Raw genomic sequence first — 25,546 nt, 5'->3', positions numbered from 1 at the left:
TTGAAGCACAATTACCAGACCTCAGCAGAAGCAAAACAGACTTACATTAGAAATTTTAGGCAGCATAATTAAGTCCTGATATACTTTTGTTTGTTATGATGAAGGGAAGTGAATAAATCAATTAAATTTTCATAACCTTTAAACCTGAAGGACAGAGATAATGCCCCATTTGCTTTTGGAATTTCAGTACCTAGCATCTAATAAATGTTCAATATATTAAATAAATATGTATTGCATTACTGAATGAATGTGGTGACTGTATAATTATTTTCTAATATTTATTTTTAATAGACTAGAAATTGCATGAGAATAATAAGTATGTATGTTTCACACACTTGTTAAAGTCTAAGATCTTAACTCACTCCTTAGCATATACAGTCATCCTTCATTATCCCAGTGGGATTGGCTCCAGGACCTGCATGGATACCAAAATCTGTTGATATTCAGTCCCTTATATTCAATGGTGTAGTACAGTCAGCCATCTGTATCTGTGGGTTCCACATCAATGAATCAACCAATTTAGGATTGTGGTTGGTTGAATGCGTGGATAAAGAACCCGTGGATACAGAGGGCTGATTGTAGTAGAAACACAAGACCTCTCTGTTTATTACGTTTTTGAGTGATGGATGATAGAGGCCCCATGTATAGTGTGACTAGCAATCTTGTGCAGCTAGGACAGTCTTTATGAAGTAAATTTTCTATGTTGGACAGAATAGCTGATCTAAAGCTAGACATTACTTTTAGAAAAGCAATGCAAAAGTTATTGTTAATAATGTTTGAAAACCATTTCTTGTTTAGGTGGATATTGCCAGACAGACTGTCAGAATGAATCAGTGCAAGTTCTTGTTCTCTGAGCCAGTTGGAAGAAAAGATGAAAAGAAATAGTGCTGCTCTCATTCCTGGACCAGGACTGGGTAGAGTGCCAATTCTTGCTGGCAGTTGTGGAGACAATTTGTGAAAAGGCATCTAAGAAAATATCCTAACTATAAAAATTCTACTTTGTGTAGCAAGAAAGTAAAATGAGATTTTCCTTCTTTAGTTCCAGCTGAGGTTCCAGTAGACAATAAAATAATACATACCAAGTACGCCCCAATTCAAAAGTAAAGTGCTAGACTACCCACAGAGGACTCTAACAGGAAATGGCTTGAACCTGATTTTTGCAACACTTAACCAGCATTCAGCTTAAAGAGTAGTGTAGTAGATTGTGGGTTCTTCTGTTTTTTTTTTTTTTTTCCTAGTCATAAGGAGGGCAAGAAAAACCTCAATCCCCTTGGAGCTAAGTAAACCCGTGTGACTAATTCTATCCAATTTGCTGTGAGAGAAATTGGCAGGAAGCACTTCTGGGCTGAAGCATGGGAAAGCAGTGATGAGACCTCCATGTACTTCTCCTAGCACATGAGGATGCTGCCAGTACCAGATAGCACAGCTACATTATGGGGGAGTCTCTGTTACACTGGCCCCCTGAGTCTCTATATAGAAAGGAACACTGCACCAACCTAAAATGAACTAACAGTGTAAATTTAAAATAAATAAATAAATAAATATTATATTAAATTTCAAGATGTTGCCACAGGATAAACACGTTCATCCTGATCAATACTGGTATGAAAGAAATGAGATTGAAGTGATTGAGAAAATAAATCCCTTTAAGGAAATCTGTTGATCTACCCTTCAGGGGACTGCATGATAATCACCTTGATTTCAAATGAGGCAAAAGGACTTCAAGAGTACCAAAAAGAAAGCCTGGCCTGTGTCACCTAGACTCTGTTAGGGTAAGGAGATAGTTAATAAGAGGCTGGAAGTTGGCTGAAGTAGTCTGTGGCATTAAAGGAGCAGAGCTGCAATTGACTTCCAGAATTACAAAGGAAGTATACTTATAAAATTGTTCTCCCTCAAAACTAACACAAATGTAAACAAAATATCTAAAATTAATCTTTTCAGAACTCTGGAAACTAACTAGTGTCACAGAATGAACTAAAAATAAACTAAATTTATCCAAGAGAAAATGCTTAATCTTGGTGAGACAGTGAGGTCTATGACATTATAACTTCAGGTTATTCCCACCCACCCCCTCTCTCACTCGGTGGTGTTGTAACAGAGAAAAGCCATCAGTCTTTTTAGCCTAAAAAGATGACTGCCCTCTTCTGGGTTTCCATTAAAAGTACCGTTCCCAGAGCACAGTCAATATTTTGTCCAAACTTTCAGATTCTTAGAAAATCTATATTCTTTGAGTGTGACATCCATTTCATTTGACACAGACCTCAGATCAGCAAGGTAGGGTGAGCCAATTTCCATAGCATTACTGAAACAAAATAAAATTGCTGGCAACATCTCAGCTGCCTACAGTTGTGAATTCAATTGGGGTAGTTTGGCCAGGAATTTAAAAGGAAATATGGAAGAACCAGATAAGGGAACTTGGAAAGGTCCAACATATATGTGGGAATCTAAAAGTTTCAGTATATGTGAAAGGCTGTGTATATGCCCGGGAAAAACACGAGAAAGGAGAAGTCTGATCTTGAGACACTGTGCCAGCAGACAGTGAAAGTTAAGGCTGTCTTGTAAACTCTTTTGAAGTTTGAAGGTATCCTTCTCATACAAATCCCTTTGCAAAGGATAGAAAAACCATAGGCAAGATAATTAAAGAAATCTTCTGACTAATCATTGGCTGAACACTAAATTATACTGACAGAGGGGTGCCCCACAGAAAGCCAGGGTTAAAAATAAATGCAAGAACTTAACAGCAGCAGCGACAACAACAACAACAACTAGCTAATAAAAAAAACTCAGTGTGCACACACTGCAGGAAATACAGAACCTACAGAATTAGCTCAGGAGAGTTGATAAACAAATAAGCATTTGAAACAATGGAGAGAAAAAGATAAAAAACACAGTAACAACAAACTTTAGAAGTTGGGTGGAGACTTGAGGAATCTGGTACCAGAGTTGTTATAATATGTTAGCTAAAATGTCCAGTGTTCAACAAAAAAATTATGAGACATTAAAAGAAATTGGAAAGTATGCCACATACACATAGGGTGGAAAAAGATAAAATGTTCCTTGAGGAGGCTCATATTTTTAACTTAGTAGATACAAACTTCATTCAATTTTATAAACATGTCCAAAGAACTAAAGAAAACCATGTCTAAAGAAGGTATGCCAACAATGTCTCACAATACAGGCAATACCATTAAAAAGAAAGAAATTATAAGAGTTAACGATACAAAATTCTGTGGTCAAAAATGCAATAACCAAATGATATATTCACTAGAGTGGTTCAACGGTAGATTTCATCTGACAGAAGAAAAAAATCAGCAAACATACAGATAGCTCAAAATTATGCAACGGAGGCAGAAGAAAATTAATAAAGAAAAAATTGAACAGAGGCACATAGGCCTGTGGGACAGCATGAAGCATACCAACATATGCACAGTAAGAGTCCCAGAGAAAAATAAAAAGAGGCAGAAAGAAAGTATTTGAAGACAAAATGGTCAAAAACTTCCCAAATTTGATGAAAAATGCCAATTGACACATTAAAGAAGCTCAAAAAACTTGAAAAAGGGTAAATTTAATTATCCACATCTAGACACATCATAGTCAAATGACAAATGTCAAAGACAAAGAGAAAGATGTGAAAGCAGCAAGAGAATAAAAATGTATCATCTAGAACTCCTCCTCAATAGGAATATTATGAAATTTGGAGGTGAGAAGACAGTGAGAACCATCTTTATAGTATTGAAAGGGAAAGACTATCAACCAAGAAGTCTATATCCAGCTAAACTCTCCTCCAGAAGTGGATAAATTAAGATACTCATAGATAAAAACTGAGAGAATTTGTTACTAGTGGAACTGCCCTAAAAGAAGTACTTCACGCTGAAATGACAGGCCACTGACAGTAACTTGAATCCACACAATGAAAATAATTTGACAAAACAAAACACATTTCATGATAAAAATAAATTCTGGGGATGTAAAGTACAGCATGCTGACTGTAGTTAACAATACTATATAGTATATCTGAAAGTTGCTAAGAGAGTAGATTTAAGAAGTTCCCAGCATAAAAAAGAAAAAATTTGTAACTGTGCAGTGATGGAAGTGTTAAGTAACCTTATTGTGGTAATCATCTTGCAATCTACACATTTATAGAATCACTATGTTGTACATCTTAACCTAATACAATGTATATATCAATTATATAACAATAAAGCTGGGGAAAAACTTCGGAAGGATAAAACCAATGTTATCAGTGATTCTAACTGGGGAAAGATTGGGAAGGATACTATAGTTTGACACAGCAGCTTGAGCTAGACTTTGTATTTGTTGTTTGTTTTATTTTTTAAATTATTGTTTTGTTTGAGCCAGGGTTTGGAAACAGAGATCTGGATTCAAATCCTGGCTCTGCTCTTTCCTAGTGTTGTGACCTTGACATTTTGCTTAACCTCTCTTTCTCTGTGCAGTGGAGCTCATCATGGCACTGACCTCATATTGTGAGGATTAAAATCAGACTAAAAACTATAAGGTACTTAGTTCAACACTTGGCACATAGTAACTAGTAAGTGTTCAGCATACTGTAATGTTTATAAAGAAAATGTCTTACTTTTATCATTACAGAGAAAGGAAAGCTATTTTAGTGGGAAGCAGTGGTTTGGGTTAAGAAGCTTAAGTAACATTCTCAGGAACTAAAATGTAATCGCCACAGGGGACAGATTTGTTAACAAGGAAGAGTAAGAACTTGTCAAGTTTGGGAAATAAGAATGTGAAAGAATATCAAAGGGCAGAGGGAACCTAAAGGCAAATGGGGTAAAGTTCTGTAGACACTAAATAGGATACAAATCTTTAAAGAGAAAATAAAGTTAATTGGGACAATCTGTACTTGGAAAAAAGGCTATTGAATAAAAACCAGGACAAATACTTGTTTTGATTGTAAAAAACAAAAACAAAAACAAAAAACAAACAAAAAGAAAACTCACCAAGCTAAGACTATAAGGGAATTTTCTCAACTGGATAACATGCACCTGTGAAAAACCTACAGTTAACATTATACTTAATGGAAAAAGACTGAATGGGTTTCCCCTACAGTCAGGAACAAAACAAGAATGTCCATTCTTGCCCTTACTATTCAACATTTTATTGGAGGTTCTAGCCAAAACAATTACGCAATAAAAATAAATGTGTCATTTATATGGAAAAGTAAGAATTATAACACTCTCTATTTGAAGATGAACTGATCATATATGTACAAAATCATAAGGACTAAAACAAACTATTGTTGTTACATGAGTGTAACAACATGGTAGGATACAAGATAAATATACAAAATAATCATATTTCTATGCACTAGAAATAAACTATTCAAAACTGAATTAAGAAAATTATCTCATTTGTATAGCAGCTAAAGCAATAAAATACCTAGGAATAATACATTTAACAAAAAAAGAGCAAGACTTTCATACTGAAAATTACAAGCATTGTTGGAATAAACTAAATAAGATTTATATAAATGAAGAGACACTCTGTGTTCGTGGACTAGAAAATAGAATTTTTAAATGGCAATAATTGCCAATTTATCTTCAAATCCAACACAATTCCGATCAAAATACCAGTGTTTTCTCTCTGATTTTTTTATTTGCTTATTTATTGCAGGATATGGCAAGCCATCCCTAACTTCATATAAAAATGCAAGGAACACAGAACAGCTGAAACAATCTTGAAAAAGAAGAACAAAGTTGCAGGGCTCCTGTTTTCTAATCTCAAAAACTTACTACAGACTTACAGTAATGAACATAGGTTTGTATTGCCATAAGGATAGACATAGATCAATGGAATAGAATTGAGATCCAGTGATAAACCCTTACACTTATGGTCAATATATTTGCCACAAGTGTCCCAGGACAATTTAATGGAGGAAAGAATAGTCGTTTCAAACTGTTCAAGGTCTTATTAAGGAACAGTTCCCATTACCTGATCAAAGCAAACCATGCCTGCACAGCAGGATTTTATTGCCAATGCCTCCTAAAACACACTTCAGTAGTCTTCCCATTATACCTGGCCACAGATAGGTTAAGAGTAGCAGAAAGAGAATTATGTTCCATGAGGCTGACCATGCCTGCTACTATTAAAACAACTTGGTGTCCTGGACCTTTGAAGTCAGTTTAACCTGGTATTAAGGATTATTTTCTCTTGAAATGCTGAACAATTCACATTCAATAAATTATAGTAAAGCCTCCTATTTTTACCCTAAAAAATAAAAATTGTGTGCTTAAAGACACTACTTAAAAATTCCCAAGAACCTGCTTGGCAGGGTGTGAAAAATACAAATTGCTTTTTGAGAAGGGTCACATAATAGAAGGATTTTATCATTGTTACTTTGGCAATGCTGCTGTTGTAAGAGGATTTATCTTCTCTGTCTTTAAATAATAGAATACATAAAAAGAGAGGGAATATGCATCAGTAAAAATCTATGGTTCATGGAATATTTCTGAGCTGTCTATCAAAAACTTCTCTTGCAAGGGGCATTCCCTATAACTATTTAAAACACAAATTGCTTGCCTCACATTTGACTCACTATTGAAGAAGCCAATATATGCAGAGACAGGAGATGATGATTTTGTTATAATATCTCATTCCTATTCACAATTTCATCTACTTTCTCCTAGATAAAAACTTTTTTTCTTTAACAGCAATCTCAAGGAAAAGAAAAAGAATGTCCTTTTCTCAATGTAGTCTTTTAAAATTTATTTCCTAATTGATGTGCTTCTATAGGACTTAAAACATGTGTTAACTAATTAAAACAATCAAATTTCTAATTTATTCTCTATTTACATTTTCTTCTTCTTTACATCCACTCTTGAAACAATTGCATTTAAGGGCTTTTGTCTCTACTACTGCTCTTGTCAATATTAATGATGATCTCCATGCTGCAAAATCAATTGGTTAATTCTCAGTTCTCATTTTAGTTGACATTTAGGCAGAATTTGATGTAATTGATACATATGACATTCTGTCTTCAGCTGTATGTGATTCTCTCTTGGTTCTATTCAGACATTCTCAGTCTCTTTGGCCCATTTCTTCCATATGGTGATCTGTAAATGCCAGAGAAGTTTCTGATCTCATCTTCTAGTTTTGTCTTCCTCACACACTCAAGTCCACCTCCACTGGCCTTATCACTAAGCCTCCAAGGTACTAAGACACTCTAACTTCAAATCCCCTTCCCAATGCCCAGAATGTTACCCTCCCCCAGCCACCCATATGATTCACACCATTTCTGATAAACGTATCAAAAATGATCTTCCTTGCTCCAGTGCTCAACATATGGTCTATGAAATATTTACATCAAAAGGAGCTCATAGTAATTATTAAATAAGTAAATTATGTTCTCCCCTCAAGACCTATGGAATTAGGTCTCTAGGACTGTGTTCCTGGAAATCATTTAAAAATATCTTCTGAGTTGATTCTGATACATCATCAAATTTGAGGGCCACTGATAGAGAGTTGGAGCCAGAGTTAATGCAATAAACACAACAAATAACCTTATTTCACATAGAAGCCAAGTTTCAAGAGGTCTGAATCCACATAGGTATCCATTCTTTAGCCTCAGACTTGTATGTTTCGGCAGGAAAGGAGATGAGGGTTATAGAATAAAAGGTGAATAATTTATGAAGTTGATTAACTGGACTACCATTCTTGGGCCTAAAGGTAATAATTTAATACAACTCTTTCATTCTTTCATATAATTAGCTACGTTGAGCATCTTTTCATGTGCTTGTTGGCCATCTTTATATCTATCTAGGTCTTCTGCCCACTTTTTGATTGTGTTATTTGTGTGTGTGTGTGTGTTTTTCACATTGAGTTGTATGAGCTGTTTGTATATTTTGGGAATTAATCCCGTGTCAGTTGCATCGATTGCAAGTATTTTCTCCCATTGGAAAAAAAAGAAAAATTAGATCCCTTTCAATTTCCACTTTCCCATGAGATAATACTGACTGCCTCCATTCCAAAAAAACATATAACATGGAATGGAAACACTTATGTGTATAGCATAATTAGGAGAGAGAAAACACTAAAGTTCAATTTACACATATAAGTGGAGAATGTCAGTGTATACATACATAAAGGAAACACCTGAAATCAGCAGAGCTGGGTTCAGAGTTTATAACAAACAAACAGTCTGAGAGACCTTGCAGAGAAGAGGATAGGACAGGGGAATCCTAGCAGAAGCAAAACACACACACAATCACCCTCAGAAAGAGAGAGTCTCAAGCTGTGTGTCAACTTCCAACAACTAGTCTGAGATATGACAGACCAGATCAATGTCTATAGAACCCAAAGAAAAGGAATTCAAAGTGAGTGGGACCAGAGAAGGTAATCTGGGAAGGTGATATTTCATGAAGAGAGGAAAATATCTTGGAAAAGAACAGGTCTCTTGGAGGACAAGTGATACAATGAAAGAAGAAAGCAAGTCCTACAGAAACAGAATATCACAAAATGAGAAGATCTGTTAATCCCCAAATAAAATAAAACAAAGCATTGTCTATTCATGTGAAGCTTCACTGGATAAAAAACATGATCTGGAACTTCAGCAACATAGGAATATGGGGCAAAATCAGCTTTGACAAAGTTTGATTTAGACGTTTTCCTCAGGAAAACATCCAAAGACCCAGTGGAGCCAAAGAAGGTGAAGCCCATGCATGTAGTGAATCACTGTCAGGTCAGAACTTTAACATTTATACAAAGAGCATTCAGCATTAGGGAAGTTCCTGGTTATTCCTTCATTTTTCATTGTGTAACACCAAACGGTATATTTATATTCAGAAATAATGTTAGTTTCCCAAAAGTTCTTTCAAAGAGAGTACAAAATATGTCTTAGCTAAATCGCAGTAGAAGTTTCATAATTTATCATGAGTCAGGGATGCCAGAGAAATAAAGAAATTAATCCAAATTACCAAAAATTGGTTCTGCCTACCATCTTTGCTGTTGACCTCAAAGTATGACCCTAAAGTCATAACCCTAACAGTCAATGAGTCTCAAAATCTTGTGACATAAAACATTTTCACTCCTCTTAGATATATCAGAAGTCTTGCTCTTTAAACCCTGGTGTTAGTGAAAAATTCAATGGGAACTTTTGTGTCTCTAATGGGGTAAACAGTTTTCTCAAGTGAGTAGTCATTTGTGACACTCACCTGTTCAACAAAGTATCCTTTTTTGATTGATGGTGCCCTTGTGACACTGGGAAGAAGAGGAAAGTAACTTTCATTGATGAACGATAAGAAACTGTACTATGTAAGAATATGATCCAGAAGAGTGGCCATTGTTACTGATTCCAGTTATATATATATATTTTTTTTTTTTTTTTTTTCTCTCCTGCTAAAATTCCTTTGGACACATATCCCAGGAAAAAGGATTAAATAGTTGTGGCTATATTTATATAGAAATACTAGGGTCTTATTAAATCAAAACAAACTCTCTAAAACATATTTGTGGAATCTATTTGCACTGTTAGCTAGTTTCAGGAAAACAAAAAACTGTATCTCGCCTTGTATATGACCAGATAAGTATTACTTATATGCAAAGATAAAAATCAAATACATGTCCCCAAATTAATATTCACAAGAAACTTCTGGTTTTACTTGCCTCCCTTGTGTTTCAAAGACTTAGCAAATTTATTGATTCCTAGGAAACCAACAAATGTCAACAACAGAAACACCTTGATATGCTTAGAAAATAGACTTACAATAAATCCATAATCAGGTAATGTTAATTTAGTAAAATGTCATACTCGAAACAATATTAGACATTAATATTGCATATTAGAAATCATTATTCTTAAGAAACCCCCTTAGAGGTAGTAATACAATGTTTCTTAATCCATTAGTTAATAAGTTTATATAATCACAGATCTGATCCCTTTGTACCTCACCATACCTGTTACACACACATACACATATACAGCACATTGAAGACTAGTAATTATATTATACTAGAATAATTATAGCCAAGAGCTACTGTTAATCAGAAACTCTCCTGTTTGACACTGCCCTTATGGAAGGTGACAGGATTCTAGAAATAGTTACTATGGAGAATCAATGTCAAATGGGGTAAAATCTGTACTCTAATTATGCCATCTGATTCTTGAGAAGAAGCATAAGGAAACATTTGGATCAATGCATTTAGATGGTTAAGCAGAATTCACTTGTCTTAGAAAAAAGGTTCATAACAGAGGACCAACTAATATTTGGAAGTTTGCCTAGCATCCCTTCATTTGTAACATATATAAAAATCTTGGTAATTCAATATGCATACAGTGCCTTAATTAATTAGCTATTCATTAGTTCATTTAGCAAATATTAACTGACCACCTTTTGTGTGTCAGGTAATCTGTAAGAAGGTCACTATGCAGATGCTCTTCTTGGCCTCAAGGATCTCACTCAGTGTAAGAGACAGTTTCCTGCATTTAGGAGTGATGAAGTTCAGAGATCTGGAGCTCCCAATTAGAATGAACACTTTAAATGTTAAGAGTTTTGTGACAATAATAAACAGGAGGTTAGTTTTCAGAAATAATGGTATATATTATGACTAAGTTCTGAAAATTAATGATTATTTTCTTATAATCACTATTATGAATTCCCAGGGAGGATTCATATTTAAGAATATATAGTGACAACAGGATATTATATTGAAACATCTACTCATTTTTTTCCTCAATATTAAAATACATAAGAAACAAGAATTTCTACATAGCTGTTTTTTGGATTAATTGAATTGAAATTCAAGAGTAAACGTCTACTTCTAGTCACCTATTTATGAATTATAAGAGCTATCATTTACTGAGCTCTTTACTTATTATCTCATATATATTAACATTCAGTTCTGACAACAATAATGAGAAGTTGGTGCTAATAATTTTGCCATTTAATATGTGAGGAAATTAAAGGAAGCAAGTTACCTAATTTGCCCTAGGCCTCAAGAATCTTGTAAGTAAGGGAATCAAAAACCTAATATTAGCAGTCTGACTCCAATGATCATTTCTTAACATTGTTACTCTTTTGTATAGAAGTAAAGTATGTATATTTATGTATATTTAGGTAGTATTATGTATATTTAGGTGTTATTTATCTATCTACACACATATATACATAAATATATATGTTTTGTTTTCCATTTTTGCCCTTGGTGAAGAGGCGGTAATAATGTTGAATAGCAGATCATAAGAGTTTGCAAGTAAAGTTTAAGAAAAAAAGTTAACAGGAATATAATCAATAACAATGTAATATCTCTGTATGGTGACAGATGATACTAGACTTATTGTGGTGAGCATTTTGCAATGTACAGAAACATCAAATTACTATGTCGTGCAGCAGGAACTAACATAGTGTTGTAGGTCAATTATACTTCAAATGAAACAAACAAACTCACAGAAAAAGAGATCATATTTGGGCTTAACAGAGGTGAAGGGTGGAGGGAAGGAGAATTGGATGGAGGGGGTCTTCCAGTGAAAAGACAAGTAAATACGGGGGATGTAGTGTACAACATGATGACTGGTTAACACTGCTGTGTGGTTTATATGAAAGTAGTTAAGAGAGCAAATTTTAAGAGTTCTCATCACAAGGAAATTTTTTTCCTTTTATTTTGTACTTACATGAGATTATGGATGTTCACTAAACTTATTGTGGCATACATTTCATGATGTAAGTCAGTTTAATGAATATACTGTACACCTTAAACTTAGTGCTGTAGTCAATTATATCTCAATAAAACTGGAAGAAAAAAAAGAAAAATGTTAACAGAGCACCTCTGAATACTTTTATAAATCAAAACAATAAAGAAAAGGAGATGGCAGTTGAAGTCTGAATACAGATCTGTACTTCTTGCAATGAAAAAACAAAAAAAGCATTTTTATGAAGGTAAATAATTCATCACATTCAATTAAATTCCATTTTTATGTTTTCAAATTATATATGTAGTTTTTCAGAAAAATCAATGATATGGATATTAACTTTCTGTCTTAAGATTCATTCCTCTACTTCAATCCTCTAATCCAAAATAAGGATTGTGATTAATTTTTTAAAATTATACTAAGCTGAATCTTCTTCCAAATGCTGAACTTTCCCAATATTGTCTACCTGAACCTCATAAGACTCTAAACAGACAATAATTATCATACTATCATGATATGGTAAACTGAGAAGGCAGCACATTGCTTAAATATGTTGAAATTGAAAACAATCTAAAGATTAACCATGCTAATGAAGACAAACAAAGTACACGTCTGATATTTTCCAACAGTGAGATCAATAAATTTCCCTAATGAAAATGACTTAAAATATAAAACATTTTTAACATCTTTATTGGAGTATAATTGCTTTACAATGTTGTGTTAGCTTCTGCTATATAACAAAGTGAATCAGTTATATGTATACATATAACCCATATCCCCTCCCTCTTGCACCTCCCTCCCACCCCTCTAGGTGGTCACAAAGCACCTAGCTGATCTCCCTGTGCTAGGCAGCTGCTTCCAACTAGTTCTTTTACATTTGGTAGCACATAAATGTCAATGTTACTCTCTCACTTCATCCCAGCATACCCTTCCCCCTTCCTATGTCCTCAAGTCCGTTCTCTAGGTCTGTGTCTTTATTCGTGTCCTGCCTCTAGGTTCATCAGAACCATTTTTTCTATTCCTTTTTTAGATTCTATATATATATGTGTTATCATACAGTATTTGTTTTTCTCTTCCTGACTTACTTCACTTGGTATGACACTCTCTAGGTCCATCTACCTAACTACAAATAACTCAATTTCATTTCTTTTTATGGCTGAGAAATATTCCATTGTATATATGTGCCACATTTTCCTTATCCATTCATCTGTCGATGGACACTTAAGATTGCTTCCATGCCTGGGCTACTGTAAATAGTGCTGCAATGAATACTGAGGTAAATGTCTCTTTTTGAATTATGGTTTTCTCAGGGTACATGCCCAGTAGTGGGATAAGTGGGTCATATGGTAGTTCTATTTTTAGTTTTTTAAGGAACCTCCATACTGTTCTCCATAGTGGCTATATCAATTTACATTCCCATCAACAGTGGAAGAGGGTTCCCTTTTCTCCACACCCTCTCCAGCATTTATTGTTTGTAGATATTTTTCATGATGACCATTCTGACTGGTGTGAGGTGATACCTCTGTGAATTTGATTTGCATTTTTCTAATGATTAGAGATGCTGAGCATCCTTTCATGTGTTTACTAGCAAACTGTATATCTTCTTTGGAGAAATGTCTATTTAGGTCTTCTGCTCATTTTTGGATGGGGTTGTTTGTTTTCTTAATATTGAGATGCTTGTATACTTTGGAGATTAATCCTTTGTCAGTTGCTTCGTTTGCAAATGTTTACTCCCATTCTGAGGGTTGTCTCTTTGTCTTGTTTATGGTTTCCTTTGCTGTGCAAAAGCTTTTAATTTTCATTAGTTCCCGTTCATTTATTTTTGTTTTTATTTCCATTTCTCTAAGAGGTGGGTCAAAAAGGGTCTTGCTGTGACTTATGTCATAGAGTGTTCTGCCTATGTTTTCCTCTAAGTGTTTTATAGTGTCTGGCCTAACATTTAGGTCTTTAATCCATTTTGAGATTATTTTTGTGTATAGTGTTAGGAAGTGTTCTAATTTCATTCTTTTACATATAGCTGTCCAGTTTTCCCAGCACTAGTTACTGAAGAAGAGGCTGTCTTTTCTCCATTGTATATTCCTGCCTCCTTTGTCAAAGAGACTGTGACCCCATGTGCGTGGGTTTATCTCTGGGCTTTCTATCCTGTTCCATAGATCTATATTTCTGTTTTTGTGCCAGTCTAAAGTCAGGGAGTCTGATTTTGTAGTACAGTCTAAAGTCAGGGAGTCTGATTCCTCCAGCTCAGTTTTTCTTTCCCAAGATTGCTTTGGCTATTCGGGGTCTTTTGTGTTTTGATACAAATTGTGAAGTTTATTGTTCTAGTTCTGTGAAAATTGCCATTGGTAACTTGATAGGGATTGCAAGCAATCTGTAGATTGCTTTGGGTAGTATAGTTATTTTCACAATATTGATTCTTCCAATCCAGGAACATGGTATATCTCTCCATCTGTTTGTATGATCTTTAATTTCTTTCATCAGTGTCTTATAGTTTTCTGCATACAGGTCTTTTGTGTCATTAGGAAGGTTTAATCCTAGGTATTTTATTCTTTTTTTTGGATTGGTAAATGGTAGTGATTCCTTAATTTCTCTTTCAGATTTTTCATCATTAGTGTATAGGAATGCAAGAGTTTTCTGTGCATGAATTTTGTATCCTGCTACTTTACCAAATTCATTGATTAGCTCTGGTAGTTTTCTTGTAGCATCTTTAGGATTCTCTATGTACAGTATCATGTCATCTGCAAACAGTGAAAATTTCACTTCTTCTTTTCCAAGATGGATTCCTTTTCTTTTTCTTCTCTGATTGTTGTGGCTAAAATTTCCAAAAGTATGTTAAATAATCGTGGTGAGAGTGGACAACCTTGTCTTGTTCCTGATGTTACTGGAAATGGTTTCAGTTTTTCACCATTGAGAACAATGTTGGCTGTGGGTTTGTCATATATGGCCTTTATTACGTTGAGGTAAGTTCCCTCTATGCCTACTTTCTGGAGGGTTTTTGTCATAAATGGGTGAATTTTGTCGTAAGTTTTTTTCTGCATCTATTGAGATGATCATATGGTTTTTCTCCTTCAGTTTTTTAATACAATTTATCACATTGAATGATTTGTGTATATTGAAGAATCCTTGCATTCCTGGTATAAACCCCACTTGATCATGGTGCATGAGCCTTTTAAAGTGCTGTTAGATTCTGTTGGCTAGTATTTTGTTGAGGATTGTTGCATCTATGTTCATCAGTGATATTGGCCTGTAGTTTTCTTTCTTTGTGACATCTTTGTCTGGTTTTCATATCAGAGTGATGGTGGCCTTGTAGAATGAGTTTGGGAGTGTTCCTCTCTGTGCTACATTTTGGAAGAGTTTGAGAAGGATAGGTGTTAGCTCTTCTGTAAATGTTTGATAGAATTCACCTGTGAAGACATGTGGCTTTTGTTTGTTGCAAGATTTTTAATCACAGTCTCAATTTCAGTTCTTGTGATTGATCTGTTTATATTTTCTATTTCTTCCTGGTTTAGTCTCAGGAGATTGTGCATTTCTAAGAATCTGTCCATTTCTTCCAGGTTGTCCACTTTACTGGCATATCATTGCCTGTAGTGATCTCTCATGATCCTTTGTATTTCTGCAGCATCAGTTGTTACTTCTCCTTTTTCATTTCTAATTCTACTGATTTGAGTCTTCTTCCTTTCTTTCTTTCTTGATGTGTCTGGCTAATGGTTTATCAATTTTGTTTATCTTCTCAAAGAACCAGCTTTTAGTTTTATTGATCTTTCCTATCGTTTCCTTCATTTCTTTTTCATTTATTTATGATCTGATCTTTATAATTTCTTTCCTTCTGCTAACATTGGGAGTTTTTGCTTCTTCTTTCTCTAATTGTTTTAGATGTAAGGTTAGATTGTTTATTTGAGATGTTTCTTGTTCCTTGCAGTAGGATTGTATTGTTATAAACTTCCCTCTTAGAACTGCTTTTGCTGCATCCCATAGGTGTTGGCTTGTCGTGTTTTCATTGTCATTGGTTTCTAGGTGTTTTTTGATTTCCTCTTTGACTTCTTAAGTGATCTCTTGGCTATTTAGTAGTGTATTGTTTAGCCTCTATGTGTTTGTATTTTTTACAGACTTTTTCTTTAACTGATATCTAGTCTCAGCATTCTAGCCGAAAAAGATACTTGATACAATTTCAATTTTCTTAAGTTTATCAAGGCTTGATTTGTGACCCAAGATATGATCCATCCTGGAGAATGTTCCAAGAGCACTTGAGACGAAAGTGTATTCTGTTGTTTTTGGATGGAATGTCCTATAAATATCAATTAAGTCCATCTTTTTTAATGTATCATTTAAAGCTTGTGTTTCCTTATTTATTTTCATTTTGGAAGATCTGTCCATTGGTGAAAGTGGGATATTAAAGCCCCCTACTATTATTGAGTTACTGTCAATTTCCCCTTTTATAGCTGTTAGCATTTGCCTTATGTATTGTGGTGGTCCTATGTTGGGTGCCTAATTATATATAACTGTTAAATCTTCTTCTTCGATTGATTCCTTGATCATTATGTAGTGTCGTTCTTTGCCTCTTGTAACAGTCTTTATTTTAAAGTCTATTTTGTCTGATATGAGAATTGCTACTTCAGCTTTCTTTTGATTTCCATTTGCATGGAATATCTTTTTCTATCCCCTCACTTTCAGTCTGTATGTGTCCTTAGGTCTGAAGTGGGTGTCTTGTACCAGTCTTGTTTTTGTATCCATTCAGCCAGTCTATGCCTTTTGACTGGAGCATTTAATCCATTTACATTTAAGGTAATTATCCATATGTATGTTCCTATTACCATTTTCTTAATTGTTTTAGGTTTGTTATTGTAGGTCTTTTCCTTCTCTTGTGTTTCCTGCCTCGAGAAATTCCTTTAGCATTTGTTGTAAAGCTGGTTTGGTGGTACTGAATTCTCTTAACTTTTGCATGTCTGTAAAGGTTTTAATTTCTCCAGCTAATCTGAATGAGATCCTTGCTAGGTAAAGTAAACTTGGTTTTAGGTTTTCCCTTTCATCATTTTAAATATGTCCTGTCACTCCCTTCTGGCTTTCAGAGTTTCTGCTGAAAGATCAGCTGTTAACCTTATGGGGATTCCTTTGTATACTATTTGTTGTTTTCCCTTGCTGCTTTCAATGTTTTTTCTGCTTATTTAATTTTTGATAGTTTGATTAATATGTGTTTTAGCATGTTTCTCCTTGGAATTATCCTATAAGGGATGTTCTGCACCTCCTGGACTTGATTGACTATTTTATTTCCCATATTAGGGAAGTTTTCAACTATAATCTCTTTAAATATTTTCTCAGTCCCTTTTGTTTTCTCTTCTTCTTCTGGGACCCTTATAGTTCGAATGTTGGTGTGTTCAATGTTCTTCCAGAGGTTTCTGAGACTATCCTCAATTCTTTACATTCTTTTTTCTTTATCCTGCTCTGTGGTATTTATTTCCACTATTTTATCTTCCAGGTCACTTATCCATTCTTCTGCCTCAGTTATTCTGCTATTGATTCCTTCTAGAAAATTTTTAGTTTCATTTATTGTGTTGTTCATCATTGTTTGTTTCATCCTTAGTTCTTCTAGGTCCTTGTTAAACATTCCTTGTATTTTCTCCATTGTATTTCCAAGATTTTGGATCATCTTTACCATCATTACTCTGAATTCTTTTCCAGGTAAACTGCCTGTTTCCTCCTCATTTGTTTGTTCTGGTGGGTTTTTACCTTGCTCCTTCATCTGCTGTGTATTTCTCTGTCTTCTCATTTTGCTTAACTTACTGTGTTTGGGGTCTCCTTTTCACAGGCTGCAGGTTTCTAGTTGCATTGTTTTTGGTGTATGCCCCCAGTGGCTAAGGTTGGTTCAGTGGATTGTGTAGGCTTCCTGCTGGAGGGGACTAGTGCCTGTGTTCTGGTGGGCAAGGCTGGATCTTGTCTTTCTGATGGGCAGGACCATGTCCAGTGGTGTGTTCTGGGGTGTCTATCACCTTATGATTTTAGGCAGCCTCTCTGGTAATAGGTGGGGTTGTGTCCTGTCTTGCTAGTTGTTTGGCATAGGGTATCTAGCAATGTAGCTTGCTGGTTGTTGAGTGGAGCTGGGTCTTAGCATTGAGTTGGGGATCTCTGGGAGAGCTTTCATCATTTGATATTATGTGGAGCCGGGAGGTCTCTGGTGGTCCAATATCCTGAACTCAGCTCTCTCATGTCACAGGCTCAGGCCTGACACCTGGCTGGAGCACCAAGACCTTGTCAGCCAGACAGCAGAGAAGAATAGGAAGGGAAAAAAAAGAAAGAAAGAAGAAAAAAATAAAAAAAACAAAATAAATTTATTAAAATAAAATTTTTTTTAAAAATTTAAAAAAAGAAAGAAGAGAGCAACCAAACCAAAAAACAAATCCACCATGACAATAAGCGTAAAAAACTATACAAAAAAAAAAAAAAAGGACAGACAGAACCCTAGGACAAATGGTAAAACGCAAAGCTATACAGACAAAGTCACACAAAGAAGCTTACACATATACACTAACAACAAGAAAAAAAGCAAAATATATATATATAAATTAAAGAAAAAGGAAGAGAGCAGCCAAATCAATAAGCAAATCTACCAATGATTATAAGCTAAATATTAAACTAAGATAAACATAATATCAGAAAGAAATTAGTTGCAGAAAGCTAACCCCAAGTCTACAGTTTCTCCCAAATTCCACCACATCCATTTTGGGATGATTCATCACCTATTCATGTATTCTAGAGATGCTGGGTACATCAAGTTGATTGTGGAGATTTAATCCACTGCTCCTGCGGCTGCTGGGAGAAATTTCCCTTTCTCTTCTGTGTTCGCATAGCTCCTGGGGTTCAGCTTTGGATTTGGCCCCACCTCTGCATTACCTGAGGGCATCTGTTCCCTGCCCAAACAGGGTTAAAGTACCAGCTGATTAGTGGGCTCTGGCTCACTCAGACTCAGGGGAAAGAGGGGTACAGGATGTGCGGCGAACCTGCGTGGGTGGAGGCCAGTATGATATTGCAACAGCCTGAAGCACACTGTGTGTTCTCCTGGGGAAGGTGTCCCTGGATCACTGGACCCTGGCAGTGGAGGGCTGCACAAGCTCCCAGGAGGGGAGGTGTAGATAGTGACCTGTGCTTGCACACAGGATTCTTGGTGGCTGCCTAGTGTCTCAAGCCCGTCTCTGGTGTCTGAGCTGACAGCAGAGGCTCGCGCTCATCTCTGGAGCTCGTTTACGCAGTTCTCTGAATCCCCTTTCCTCATGCACCCCGAAATAATGGTCTCTTGACCCTTAGGCAGGTCCAGACTTTTTTCCGGACTCCCTCCTGGATAGCTGTGGTGCACTAGCCCCCTTCAGGCTGTGTTCACGCAGCCAACCCCAGTCCTCTCCCTGGGATCTGACCTCCAAAGCCCAAGCCTCAGCTCCCAGCCCCCACCCACCCCAGTGGGTGAGCAGACAAGCCTCTCAGGCTGGTAAGTGCTGTTCAGAATTGATCCTCCGTGCAGGAATCTCTCCACTTTGCCCTCTGCACCCCTGTTGCTGAGCTCTCCTCCATGGTTTCAAAGCTTCTCCCAGCCCCCCACCCACCATTTCCACCAGTGAAGGGGCTTCCTTGTGTGTGGAAAATTTTCCTCCTTCACAGCTCCCTCCCATATGTTCAGGTCCCATCCTTATTCTTTTGTGTCTGTTTTTCCCTTTTTCCTTCTGCCCTTCACAGTTACGTGGGGAGTTTCTTGCCTTTTGGGAGGTCTGAGGTCTTCTGCCAGTGTTCAGTAGGTGCTCTGTAGGAGTTGTTCCACATGTAGATGTATTTCTGGTGTATTTGTAAGGAGGAAGGTGATCTCCATGTCTTACTCCTCTGCCATCTTGAAGGTCCCTCTCTGCTTCTGATAATTCTTTAATTATCATCTTAGGTGCTATTTCCTCTGAAGAGTGTCCCCTTACTTCCAACATTGTTTATTCACTCCATGTTCTTGAATTTCACACTTCCATATGAGATTATTGTACATAATATTTACTTATTTTTGCCTGAAGGACCACTCTCTAGACAGATCACATAAGAGAGAAATCACTCTTATCTTTCTTTTTCTGTTCTGTACCAATTTATGCTTCAGAAATTGTATAATGGGTGGCTGGGTGGATAGATGCATGGATACTTACATAGATAAGTGAACTGGAGCCTGTATACCTTCTCTATTTCCTTTTATCTTCTAAGGAGTCATTATCTTAGAAAGGAACAGGCTCTCTCATATGTGTGACCATTATCTCTTTCTGATATATAAGGTTCTGCCCTTTATTCTCATTGTCAGTAGACATATTTAGGAAAGGGATACGGTGGATATGCTTAAACTTCCATAAAGTTAATGTGAGTAAAAGAAGTTCTGGATGCTCTTATTCAAACTTCTCCTTACGCGATAGAGACCAAAAAGTCATATTCCTTTTGGAAAATAAAATATAGTGTGTGAAAAGTACTTTACATCTAGCTTCTGCCAGCTTACTTTTGTTGATAAATAAATGATGTCAATTTATATATGACAATGAAATCCCAATACTGACAGTAATGAAAATAGGAATGATAGTACACTTTACAGTGTGAAATAAACTGTGAAATGTTTTACACACATTTTAACTATTACTAACTTCTCTTTGAGAGACATTTATTCTTATTGTAGATCTAATAATTCATGGTTGTTCATTCATCATTTAGACAGCATATTTCAATTTATCTATACATAACTATAAAATAAAAAGAAGGGATAAATCTTCTGCCTTCAGACAGATATATAAATGTCCCATTGTACAATTATGTAGATATAATTTCAAGGATTCTATGTGCCTATTTTTAAAACTTCAAGTGTAAGACTTGAAATTCAAGTTTAAGACACTTTCTGTGTTTTTTCCCAATATTTCTTACAAGATGTATTTTTGTCTTGAGATCTCTAACTGTGGGCACAGTAAGTTTACTAGACTGAGTCCAAAGTTATTCTTTTAAATGTCTGAAGAAAACATGTTTATGAAGGGATATATTCCTTTAAAATGCATCTCAAGAGAGGGAGAATCAAGAATTCTGTGAAGTCTCTGAAGAGATTATGGTCATTCCTACTAAGTCTTAGAGAGAAATGTATTAGTGCATACAAAGTGAGATAAATATGAACAAGAATATTTTCAGTTAAAGCAGCAAACAGCTTCAGAAACACAGCAACATGTTATCAATCAGTGAGATTCTTTTGGTATGCTTTTCATTAGTAGTAACAGTTGGTGAGGAACTTTGTGTGTGTGTGTGTGTGTGTGTGTGTGTGTGTGAACACATGTTGGTGAAGAGCAAGAACAAGAGTTTCAAGAGAACAAGAGAGAAACTTGACTACTTTTCTAGTTATAACCTTACTGCTTTTTATCTAGTTTTAAAATATGTGTGTCTCCCTTTACAACTGTTTTATGTACAACAATGATTCTTCTTTGGGAAAACTGAAAAATAACTGATTACGATAATGATGAAAATTATATTGTTTCTCAGTTAATTAAGTTATAATAAAATAAAAAGGTCATCATAAAAATTGTTTAAAACTGGAAAACAGTATGTAGCTTAGATCTCTAGGTGAGAAAAACCAAGACATTCTATTAAATTTTCTAAATATGAATACCTCCAGTTGTAGTGGTTATTTTCCTGTTTGTAAATGATAGTATTTAAAGCATTTTGATTAAGTTGACTGATTATTTGACTGAATTGATAAGCCATTTTTATCCAAATTGTTGAAAGGTTGCTACATTTTGACAAAGCTTTGGTAATTTCTATCATAAAGGGAGCAATGCCAATGTCTGTGTGTTTGTGTGTGTGTGTGTGTGTGTGTGTGTCTGTATAACACGTATTTGTTTGTACATAAACAAAATAGTGTTAGTAATTTTACCCCTGTTGCCCATAATGCAAGTCCAATATGAATAAATGACAATGACAGAATGACAGCAGGTCAAGGAGAATTGAATGCTACAAAGCATTGACTTTGCTGAAAATTTATAAAATTCAGAATCAGGATACTAATCTAAGAATATTTTTGTCCAGGTCCTTTTGTTCTGATGTCTCAATTTCCCTCTTGTTACCATGCTCTGACCTCAAGGAAACATAAAGAAAACCTTACTACCTTTATCCATTCTATATTGCAAGTAGTATTTTGTTTACTTGGTTATATCCTTCTTTTAATAATGGAGAAGGCAAGTGTGCTTAGTGTGCCCCTTGCTTCCATTTGCCACCTTTCCTTGGTATTTTTATAATTATTGCTTCTTTTATTCATTGAATGGACTTTTCTAGAAATTGCTAATTAAGACCAAGAGTTATCTGTACTCACTTTTCAACTCACTGCAACTGGATTTCTTCCTAAAGTATTCTCTTTAAATCACTCTCGTTATCAGCAATGAAGATTTGGAAAAGAGAGAATGAGACTAAGTCACAGACTGTCAGGTGGCCTCTCTCCAATTAAGCTAATCACTCCCTCCACTTGTCCGTTGAGGTAACAGGACCTGGCTGTTAATAATGGCCCCATCTACCCTGTTTGTAAACCTGGGAGAGTACACTATTTCTGTTTTCCTGCATGTTGCCCATACCTTTTAAAATTATTGCTTGATTAGATTATCTTCAAATTATCAAATTTGTGTTTATTAACTTTTTTATTCAGGATCCTCATTGACTATCCATTTCTTCTTGAAATTATATTTCCTCTTACCTGCCTAGTAGTTCCATTTGTTTTTCTTTCTAGAATCTTTCATGAAACCAGTCTTTTTCCATATCCTGGCCCTTACATTTCAGTTTTCTAGATGCCCCTCTTTATTCTTTTATCACTCTCTATTCATTCACTCCCCCATTGCTTAAATTATCATCTATGTTCATATAAATTACTTATATCTATCTTTAGCATGGGTGTCACACTTGAACTTCTGATCTAATATATATAATAAATGACTCCTCCTATGTGTTGCCAAACTGACCACACCATCTTCCACCTCATCCATTCATTTATCGCTCTGTTCACTGAATGATACTCCATCTACCAAGTTGCTCAAGATTATAAATTGAGCTATCATTGACAACTTCTAATTCCCTATGTCCAGTCAGAAAATTCTATCAATTCTATCTCTTCAATATTATCCCTGCATTGTACTGTCACTGTTACTAACTTAGTTCAAGCACAAATAATTCTTTTATTTTTAATTTTTTATTTATCTTATGTATTTATTTTTGGCTGCGTTGGGTCTTCGTTGCTGCACATGGGCTTTCTCTAGTTGTAGTGAGCAGGGGCTACTCTTCGTTGCAGTGCACGGGCTTCTCTTTGCAGTGGTTTGTCTTGTTGAGGAGCACAGGCTCTAGGCGCGCAGCCTTCAGTAGTTGTGGTGTGCAGGCTCAGTAGTTGTGGCGCACAGGCTTAGGTGCTCCGCAGCATGTGGGATCTTCCCAGACCAGGGATCGAACCCGTGTCCCCTGCACTAGCAGGTGGACTCTTAACCACTGCGCCACCACGGAAGTCCCAAGCACAAATAATACTTAAACTGAATTACTCCAGTATCTTTTTTACTAAAACCTATCATGGTGTCCCATGATTCAGACTTTCACTCAGGCTATTACCTGAGACCTTATCTCTAAACATCGGTCTTCATCTGATCGACTGTGACTCCCAATTATGTGTTTAATTTCAGTCTACCATCTTCTTTAGAAAGTTGCTCCTTGCCTTCTCATCCAATGTTACTTGCTTAAACATGCTTCAACAGCACTCTATTCGTATGTCTACTAAAGCATTTATCACAGTGGTAGATAAATATCTGTTCATTAGTTTTTGAGATCAATGATACTGACATATGTATCTTTAATTACTAAAATAGTACCTACAACAGTGTAAGCATGCATTCTAATAAATATTATATCAAAAAATTTAAAAAGCAATGTGAACCCTGCTCCCACATAACTCATCTTAGTAAGTGTGCAGAAACGCTATGCTGTAAGATTTGCTAGCCTCACTGAAGCTAGCAGATTGCCCTGCAGGTGCTATAATGCTGCAGGATGCAGTATTCTACGCCATATGGACTGGTTTTCAAACATGAAATTCAAAATAGAATGAGGACATTTTAAATCATTTTGAGGTTATATAAGTGAAGAATTAGATATTTAAAATAATTTTACTCTTAAAAAAAAGTCCCTTTCTTTTTAATGGATACTTCAATCCAAAGAGTTAATATTACATAATGAGAGTAGAAATTGCTACAGGATAGAGAGCTTTAGATTAGGCTAAGATTGTACTTAATTTTATTTCTCTTCAAAGTTCCCATTAATGGAGAATATCTGTATCCTTTGAAAAGATAGTCTAAGTAAACTAGGGCTAAGATCGATTCTGCTTTCAGTCTGCAATAAAACTGTCATAGAGATTTACCAAATAAAATAAAATAATGATTGGCAAAGAGTAGTGGGATCAGCAGCTCAGTCAGACTAGTAATATTGAAGAGTCTTGCCAGCCTGAAGAAAAGGCAACTTAATGATAATAATAAAAGGTTGCACTTGTTACTGTGTGTTGAGTTTTGCCTTTTTTTTTTTTCAAGCTGTAAACTGTAGAATTCAGACTTTTAAGTATTTGTAGATGAAACAAGGAACATAAACTTAAATACTTCTCCTTGGAGAGAAATCAGTAGTTACAGTTCTCTCTTTTAAGTCAATATTTTATATTCTCACCAAAAGGAGAGCCATATCAATATTTTAACATCAGTGTCATACTCATCCTTATTTAGCCACTTGTTTGTCTGAGTCCTCTGATGATAGTAAGAATGTCTGTGATGGTTTCCAAATAAAGCTCCACAGTAAAAAAGAACGGGTCATTAACAGTAACTTAATGAAGGTATTTCTGCTTCCTAAACTTAGAATTTAATGATCACTTAATTATACAAGCCTCATCTATCTAAAATAGGAAATGCCACCAAATTTATGATGGGAAAGGCATCTTTCCCAGTAGCCTTACCTCTAATTGCAATGACAATTAAGAATTCTGATTTGTGTCCACATTTTTAATCTAATGTAATCATTAAATGAAAATAATATAAAACCATGCTATCTCAGAAATTTGAGCTTAATTACCCAGTGGATATTATAAAGTAAATACATGCTGATTGTTTTTCAATATTAAAGAAGAAAATCCTGCTGTTTGTGACAACATGGATGACCCCAGAGGACATTTTCCTAAGTGAAATAAGACAGTTGCAGAAAGACAAATAACTCCAGTTACATGAAGTATCTAAAACAATCATACTCATAGATGCAGGGAATACAATAAGTGGTTGTCAAAGGCTGCAGGGCAGAGGGAAGTGAGGAGTTATATAATGGGCATAAATTTCATTTATGCAAAAGGAATAAGTTCTAGAGATGTGCTGTACAATCTGGTGCCTACAGTTAATAATAGCGTCTTGTTTACTTCAAAACTTGTTAAGATAATAGCTGCCACATAAAGTATTCTTTTCACAAAAAAATAGATACACACACAAAATACAAAAGGACAGGAAACTCTGGGAAGTGTTGGACATGACTATAACCCTGATCGCAGTGACCATATCACTACAATGTCCTGTGTCCAAACTCATCAAATTGTATATATTAAATATGTGCAGTTACTTGCATGTTAATATTTCAATAAAGCTATTAAAATAAAACAAAATGAAGTAAAATAAAACCAGACAATTAAAAAGTAAATACGTTCTTGGTGTAAGCCAGGAAAATATTTAGGTGGGTTATTTCACTAAAGGTGTGTGTGCACCTTTAGGTATGTATGTTTGTATGTGTGTGCGTGTGATAGCCAGTTTTAGACAACTGATTAAATTATATAATTAAATAATTCATTACTCATTGATTGTTCTTCATAGTTTATTAATCTGA

Source organism: Phocoena phocoena, chromosome 6, assembly GCF_963924675.1.
Source record: "Phocoena phocoena chromosome 6, mPhoPho1.1, whole genome shotgun sequence".
Taxonomy (NCBI): Eukaryota; Metazoa; Chordata; class Mammalia; order Artiodactyla; family Phocoenidae; genus Phocoena; species Phocoena phocoena.
The sequence above is the reverse complement of the archived record's forward strand: the minus strand, read 5'-3'. Positions refer to the sequence as shown.